This window comes from Lonchura striata, chromosome 12 (assembly GCF_046129695.1).
Source record: "Lonchura striata isolate bLonStr1 chromosome 12, bLonStr1.mat, whole genome shotgun sequence".
Classification (NCBI taxonomy): domain Eukaryota; kingdom Metazoa; phylum Chordata; class Aves; order Passeriformes; family Estrildidae; genus Lonchura; species Lonchura striata.
The window spans coordinates 10,397,873-10,406,681 of NC_134614.1; positions in this window are offsets into that span (position 1 = coordinate 10,397,873).

Below are 8,809 nucleotides of genomic sequence, written 5' to 3' on the forward strand. Positions count from 1 at the left end.
TTAGGATGTTTTTCTTGCTGAAAACATGAGATAGTTTACCCAGAGTGTTTTTCCATTTTCCACCCAGACAGAACCAAGAAGGGAATCAGGAACACACCACACTTTGTCTCTCTGGGTTTGCAAACTGTGCTCACAGAAAGTGTTGGGTTTAATGTGGACTTGTCAACAAGCTCATTCTCTACAGCAAATGACAATTTAGACTGTCTTCCAGAATTTTTAATGAGGGATCCCCTAACAGGATTCAGGAATCTCAGCAGGATTTTAAGAGCCTTACACAATGTCATTGTAACCAGCTAGCACTCCACAAAGCAAAGCAGCCCAGGGGTGATGACACCAACAGAGCTTTCATGTCAATGGTTCTCCTTTAGCTTTACAAGTGACTGCAGAAGGAACAACAAGCAGGAACATTTGTTCCAACCTTAATTGCTAGCTTCAAAATCAGAAAATTAATTTCTTACAGCCATGTTGTATCCTGTTTTTAATGCACATGTATAAATAGTGCTTTTAAAAACCTCTCTGGCAGCTCTCTAAAGAATTACATTGCGACAACAGCTCCAAAATTAAAGTCAAAATACATTTTTGGTATAAGATTTTCATCTTCTTTCTGGCAAAAAAACCCAAAAAACTGTGTTGCAAAAATACTTCATGAGACTCCTTCAACAAGAGAACATCTGTGGAGAGCTGCTGAAAATCTGAGGAGGGGGAAGGCTTCCAAAAGGACTTTCAGAAATCCTAATTATTTAAACTCTCATATTTCCCTTTCTTTTCCTACTACCTCATGTTGTAGTGGACATACCATTCATAATAAAAGCTATTAAACACAGGTGATTTCTGACATTATTCTACCTCAATGTGACCTCCTTTCTCTCCTCCAAGTGTCACAGCCATAGGCTCAACTTTTCATATTTTGATTATTTTTGTTGTTGTTTTTGCAGGTAAATCAATTTCCCAAGATTTTAGAAGTTTATGAGGTGGTTCTAGTCCTGCTGCCAGTCAAGGATCAGTCAGCCACGTCTGAGCCACCCTTATAGAATCACTTTGAAAGTGCAGGAGGGTCTCCAGCCTTGGGATATGGCCTTACTAAGTAAATTAAAGGAGGCACTCAGCTGTAGCGGTTAACTCAGAGCCATCCACCATGTCACACTCAGTTTGCTCCCCCTTTCTTTGTGCATTTCCCCTACATTTTCCTCTGTCTACTCCAGCACCAGCAAAGCTCCTATTTTTGTAAAGAAATGCAACACTGTGCAGAGGCTGGGGAGGGCCAGTCACATAGATCCCACAGGAGCTTGAGCCAAAACTCAGAAGCTCAAAAAGAGAGTATTTTTTCCATTTAATTATGAAACCTCTACTTGTGTACAAGAGGGGAAGTTTTATGCCTGTGCAGTGTTTGCTCCTGTAATTTTTTCCTCTTGTCCAAAAAAAACCCCAAAAAAAACCCCAAAAACCCCAACACAAAAAGACTTGTAGTCTGTCACTGAGAAAAGCAGTATTTTCCAGATAAATACAGCCCCTTCCTGGGTTACTGAGGCTAAAATATTGTTTAAAAAACCACTCCATGAAATTGAGAGATTAAATCCCAAGTTTATGCCTTGGTTTTTCCCTGGGAGGTTTTTGGGCAACTCTATATTAGTCTGAGCTGCATTACCTGGACCAAAGGCTCCTATTGGTCCAAGTGATCAATTTTAAGCTCTGCTCAAATTGAAGAGTCTGTCAAGATTCTTTGTACAATACTCACATTTCAGTATGAACAATTCTAGAAGAAATTGTCCAGAAATTGTCATTGTGAGTTGCAAAAGCTTCGAATTCACAAATAGTTCAGTGTGTCAGGGACAGTTCTCTGGCAAACTCTAGTGTTATTTTTCCTGGAATAAGTGATCAAGTGAGCTGATGTAAGTCAGTCTCTGCTGTACACAACACACAAGGCTTGCCATTAATCCAGACCAGAGCAGAACATTAACACTAAGCTGATGCTGGTACATTAACTGGGGCAGAGGAAAGGCTGCTGGTTTCTAGCACCAGTTCCTGGGGGAAAGAAGAATTTGGGATTGGAGGACTGACTGGGGCTGGGAAGAGATTCCATTTCCTATAGCGTTTGGTATTACCTCCACATTTAGCCTTGGCTAAGTAGCAATGTATCTTTCTTGGGTACAAAGCAACCAAACCCAGAACCACAACAAAGAGAATGTGTGCTCCTAAATAATCAGTTCAGGGTCTCACTACAATTTAAAATGGAGTCATCTGACAGGGATTATCTCTGTGGCTTGAGAAATAAAGGACAATACCCTGGGTGGGAAGACATGCTTTCAATCTTTGTCACCTAACTGCTGCCAGAGGACAAGCATGGTGGAAACCAGTCCCCAAACATGTAACACAGACAGCACATTTTCTCACTCCCCTTTTTCCAACGGCCAACAAATGAACGTGTGTGACTTGCAGAAACTGGGGCTGAGCCACATTTCTGAAGGCAGAAAGACTGCAGAAAGACAGCTCCAGCATGGAGAAAAAGATCTTTGTGGCAAACTGAATTTAGCAACGTCACTGGGAGCTTCTGACTTAACCGTGTTCTGCCTAGCTGCACACTCCAACCACCACCACTCCACATACCTGCCAAACCAGCCTCGTTCAGCCCACTTGGAGCTCTGCCACCAGCAGCTGGACAGAAGATGACTGATGCAGTTGTAAAGCAACATCTAATGAAGAAATCCTTTTTATTTCAGGGCTGTAATTAAGCCATAACTTGCAACACTGCCACTGGCTGAGGCAGGAAGCCTGCTGATGGCTTGTACCAGGAGAAACAGGAGATAGAATGAGGTTGTTACTCCACTTCAGACCAGTCCACGTTGGCCTGAGTCAGCCTCAGACCAGTTTAATGTAGCTGTTTCCTTACCTGTTTCTACTGCCTGGCAGGTCTCCCAGATAAACGGGCTGCTTGCATTGCTGTGGCACAGAGGAGGGTGCTCTGGCTCTGGACACTGGCAGGAAGGTGTTGCCCAGGTTTCCAGGGACTCTTGGTACAACAGAGTGGACCACTGCTACAGCAACAAAAACTGCAAGATCCCACTGCCAAATGTTCCGCCTCCAAACAGAGTCTCAGGCCCACTGTTCCCACTGTCCTTGCAGACTCATGACTGTGGTTTTCAGGGACACAAACACTCCACACATGCACTTAAAACAGAATATTTAAGCACTTCCCAATTAGATCCATCTCCTGCACATTAAGCTGAGCATGTCCCTTCAGTGGGCTGCCCAGACAGCTTAGCCAGCTCCCAGGTGGGCACCTCTGCCTGCTGGAAAGCTCAATGCTGAGCTGACAGCTCCCTCCTCTGTCAGAAAGTAAAAGCGGCCTAAAAGTCTGTCCCTTCAAGTGTCCCTTGGAGCAGGGGACTTGAATAACCGAGGATATTATGCATTTTCTCCCATTTTTTGAATGCAGGCAGAGGAAGTCTCCAGAATAGCTTCCCGGTGGTAGAGGACTCCCCAGCCAAACACAACCAGCGCTATTAAATCTTCAGCTCTCATCCTGCCCTGTTGCAGCTGATCAGGGGGAACCTGACACAGCAGCAGGGCACAGCCGGGACTTGCAGCTGTGTCAGCACATGCCAGGTGTCCTGCTCTGGTCCTTCTGTGCTTTGGCTTCTCCAGGATGCAGCAGGAGACAGCGGGAAGGCAGCAGAGCACAGGCAGTGTCCTGCTCAGGCAAGACTGCAGGCTCCTGTAGGTCTGTCCTGGCAGGTCTGTCTGTCCTTCCCACTCAGTTTCACACTGAGGAGGTACCCACTGCTCCTTTGCTTCTGACTGTGAGGAAAAGATTTGATTTAATGGTAGGATGAATTCACATATGAAAACTTAGCTGTTATCCCTGATGTGTTCCCTCTGCTAACAAGCCAGCCCTAGGATTAAGTGTTGCACATGCTGAATATTTGTGCTCCATGCTTAAGGCCAAGGCATTATGTGTTGGTTCTTGAAGCAAAACTGGAAAAGGGAAGCATGGGCATTTAATAGAAAAAACAGTTTTGGCATAAGAACATGTTGTAGTAATTTAATTATTTCAGGATCAAGTTGCATCATTATGCTCTCTTCTGTTTACCCTTTGAAACTAAAAGGGAACGGGGTTTTATTTCACTTTTATTTCTAGCACAATTTACTAGAGCTCTTCCAAGTATTTCTAAATTCAGAAAAGAGAAAGAAAACTAATTATCTCAAAGTGCACAGAAAGATTTTAATATTAAATGTCTTACTATACAACTGAAATATTCTATTCCATTTCTGTTCTATTGTTTTATAATAGAACAGAATTCTATTCTGTAAATTCCATTTACAAACTCAAAGTTCTGTAATTATTTTGAGTTTGAACATAAACTGACCTTCACTGGTCTTGCTTGCTGCCTCTTAGTCAAACTACATTTCTCTGATAGGGTTTTAAATTCAATTTGCTCTGAACATACCACAAAGTAAACTTATTACCATTTTATTTTCTTGCCACTGCTCACTTAAAGACAACAAAATGCCATGTACAAGCGCCGTGTTGGTGTGAAATAAACTAAATAATTCAGCTTTCAACTGACACACAACCTGACAGAATTGTGTAGAAAAATAAATTACTTGCAAGAGACAATAATGGAACATAGGAAAGGTTTTCAGAAGTGCAGGAGGAGCTTGTGCCCTATTTGTGGAACACAGGAAGGTGGGTCACACTAGGATTAAGGGATGAGCTTGTGCAAGTCACTGCAGTTTGGAGCTGTTGTGCCCAAGAGCCAGCCAGGGTCTCTGAGAGCTGCAGCCTCCTGGATACATATTCCCAGGTATGGATGCGAGATAAAATTTCAATTCAGGCAATAAATCACCTTCGCATGAGGAGAAAAGGAGGAACCCACACTTGGAGAGGGAACACAGACCACAGAGTGCTCTGATGGCTTTGCTGCAGGATTTTAAAGTGTGCTTGCCGCACCCATGGAGGCAGAGGATAGGCTTGGAGACACGCAGTTCTTGGAAGGCCAGTGTTCCTCTGAGTCTCAAGGCCTTCCAGCCAGGATTCTCTCAGCAGGAACACAGAGCTGCTTTCTCCTGCTGCAGTAGTCCTGCAACAGGGAAGCCTGACCAAGCCTTGGAGGTGCCTGTGCCAGACACTTGAGCAGCACTGATCTGGGGCTTGTAGGTGTCCTTTCTCCAACCACTGCTAGAGGAGGCCAGCAAATTTTTGGAGCTTCTGCTCCCCCTCTGCATATCAAAGGCTTTGGATTTCCCTATCTGTGTGGACAAGCAGTTCTCTCTTCTGTGAAAACCCTATCCAGAGCACAGGAATTCTCCCTTCATCAGGGCTGTCATAACAGCAACATGCACAGCAGCCATGGGCCCAGCTGCAAACTACCACCCATGGACAACACCAGTGAGCTAATTGCTACAGCAAGGGAGAAGGAGGAGGCTAAAGGACTTGCTTTTAAGGTGGCCACTTCCTTTAGGACTTCAGACAGGTGACTTGCCCTTCAGGATTCTTTATCTCTGAGGCAGATCAAAAACTAAATTCATTAAAGCCTGCATTTGGCCTAAATGTGGTGTAGACTATGCAGAGAGGAAGACTGATGTCCTACATGGAAGAAATAGATCTCCTTTTGGTTTGAACTCTGCTGGGTTTACTTTTTTTTTTTTTTTTTTATTGGCACCATTGGGAGAGTTCCCATTTGCTTAATTAGGCCACATATGAGGAAACAGAAAAGACACTTGGCATATTTGGCTTGACCTGCTAATTTCCATTGTTCATTAATCTGAACTGCCTGGGTTTAGATAAAAGTTTGTGACATTAGGAGCTGGATAGCCAAGTCAGCTGGGAAGGATAAGTTGTTGGGGATTTTTGGGTTGGTTTTGTTTTTTCTACAGACACAAACCCACGTTTTTATTGTGGTAGACAGATGCTTTACACTGCTCAGTTTATAGCCCTAGAACAAAGACAACATTGACATACCATTATGTTTGGTTGGCAAGCATTTCTAGATACTACTCCCAGTTTCTGACAAGATTTTTAAAAGCAAATTATAATGCAATTAACTAATAGGTAAGTTATGGAAGCACTCTTAGTAAATCATGTCAGTGCTGGGGTGCTTGAAGGAAGCTCTCAGTTTCCTGGCACAGAAACTACATTTACTCTTCAGTGAAGTGTATAGCTTGACCAAAAATATAACCCATGGTATATTCCCTAAGGGAAAAAAAAATTTATCAGCTACTGCTTCCAATTATTTCTTCTCAGTTCTTGTTGTTTTCCTGCTAGCTGTAAACACATTTGAAAGACTGTCTGACTTAAGTAGAACTGATTGTAAAAGGTATCCCTGCAATAAAAATATCTGCAAGAGATATTTGGGGTATTTTAGCTTTTCATGGCAGTCAATAAACCATTTTTTCCCCTGTATGGGCCCTTACCTTGGCAAAATAAAATAATTGAGGGGAGGAGGAGAAAGGGAGGGGCTTTGATTTATGACCAAACTAATAGTTTCAGAATACATTGCTTTGATACATAAACAAAGTCCCCAAATGTTGTGTGAGAAGAGCTGCACTTCTGCAGCAGTTTCTCACCCTTGACACAAACCTGGCCATCATGAAAGTCAGGATGAAGACTGTTTTGAATAGCACACGCAAGACAAGAAAAGGTAGCAAGTTCACACTACAGACACCTTCAGAAGATGTGGTTTACAGAGAGAGTTAGACTGAGGATCCTCATTGCTGTCAGTAGAGTTTGTTGGCTACCTTGATTAAAATCAGTTTTGAATCCATTACAAGATACCTATTCACCAAACTGGGAAAAGTCAGCTCCTGAAGTACTTTCATTAACATCATGCCCAAACAGTACCCACCTGAGAGAGCAGGACCTGTGGCCACAGACCCAAATTCAATCAGTGCTCTCCCTTGGGCAAGGAGAAGGAAAAGGAAGCACACACACTGTGATCAAAACACCCGATAGTGTTTTGGAAACAAAGGCAAAAATTCCCAATGGATCATTAAAAAAAAGCAACAGTAGGCCACAAGGATCTCTATTAAACAGTAATAAAAAACAATTATGAAAAGAACCTATGGCCTAGAAATAACTGATTTCTGATTCAAGCCTAACCAACCCGATGTTCAAACCACAGATAATTTCCCTATAAACTTCAGGAAAATGAACTTCTGTCTCAGCAACAGAGGTGTGAAGGCAAACTGGTCAGCCACAGAATAAACTATCATGGGCCTCTGACTGTGCACACTATCAGTCATCCATCAAGAACTGGTACTAAGCTGTAAAAACCATTTACCACATTGAATCAAACGTCTGCTTGGTAAGAAAAAGTCACCTTCCTTGCAATGCTGGCAGAACAAGCCAGTCCCAGGGAGCTGCTTACTGAGAGGAGCTAAGCAGCACCCGTCCTCTACAGGTACCAGAGCAGTCCATAAAAAGGTCAGCCTAAAGTTAGCTGGCAATGCAAATGTTGTCAAATGAGGGAATGGGGAGAAGCACTGCAGATCATGCATCAGAAGCAGCACAGCATCAGTTTCTCTTACAGTGTCCAGGTTAAACAGACCATCCCCAAGTGCCAGCTGAAGGCTGCTGAGCCTGTTCACAAGGGAGCCCTGAGAGACACCAGAGGCTGTTTGTCACCAACCCTCTCCATGCACACATTCCCTTTGCAGTGATGACCTCACCCCGGGGCCCCTGAAGCCAGTTCCACATGTTGAACCTCCTCAGGTGGGCAAGGATGGAAATGATGAAGTAGCATCCTTCCTCCAGTGCATCAACCACAGGTATCTGCACCCTGGGATGAGGGCAGTCCTTGCCATTAAGCTCACCACAGACAAACTCAGGAAATGCTGTGATTCCAACCCTTCCAGCCCCTGCCTTGTGCTGCCTGTGAGCCCCTCAGCTTTCTCCAGCCCCAACGGCACAGCTCAGTGCCTGCTAGGAGCAGAGCTCATTTGCTCCACTGGAATAAATAGGCTCACAGACAAACAGGGTACTTTGATACCACTGCTCCCAACCACCTTTAACTGAATCAATTAGGTTGTAAGACCTGCAGTCATCAAATCCTGCCTATGACCAAACTCCTGGATGTCAGCCAGACCATGGCACTGAGTGCCTCAGCCAGCCTTTCCTTAAACACCTCCAGGGACAGTGACCCCACATCTCCCCAAGCAGCCTGTTCCAATGTCTGATCACCCCTGCTGTGAAGAAATCCTTCCTGATGTCCAGCACAGTGCAGTTTGAGACTACATCCTCTCATCCCATCTCTAGTTCCCAGGCAGGGGACGCCAATTCCCACCTGGCTGCAGCTTTCTGTCAGGAGTTTTACAGAGTAGCATAGCCACCCCTGAGCCTCCTTTTCTTCAGGCTAAACACCCCCAGCTGCTCCTCACAGCACTTGTGCTCCAGACCCCTCACCAGCTTCACTGCCCTTCCCTGGACCCTTCTGGTCCTTCCGAGCTGAGGGGCCCAGAACCACGCACTGGACCGGAAGGGAGAGACGAACCGCCCACAGACAAACCGGGCATCGCGATTCAGGGCCCCACCACAGCCGCCTTTCCCGCAGTAGATGCGGAGGGACCGTGCCCAGCATCGATAACGCCTCACGGAGCAGGCACCGATGAGGCCGCAAGGAGGCGAGCAGCCTCCCTTAAGAGAACACCAACAGGCCCAAAGCCAAGCCCACAGCCCAGCCCCGCCGCTCCCCAACTGCCGCGGCGTAAATAGCACCGGCACCTTTTATAGCGGCCCTTCCCGGCAGCCCCCGCGCGCGGCCGCGCCGATTGGCCGCGGGGCTGGCAGCCGCGCGCGGCCGGGCGGGGCGGCTCG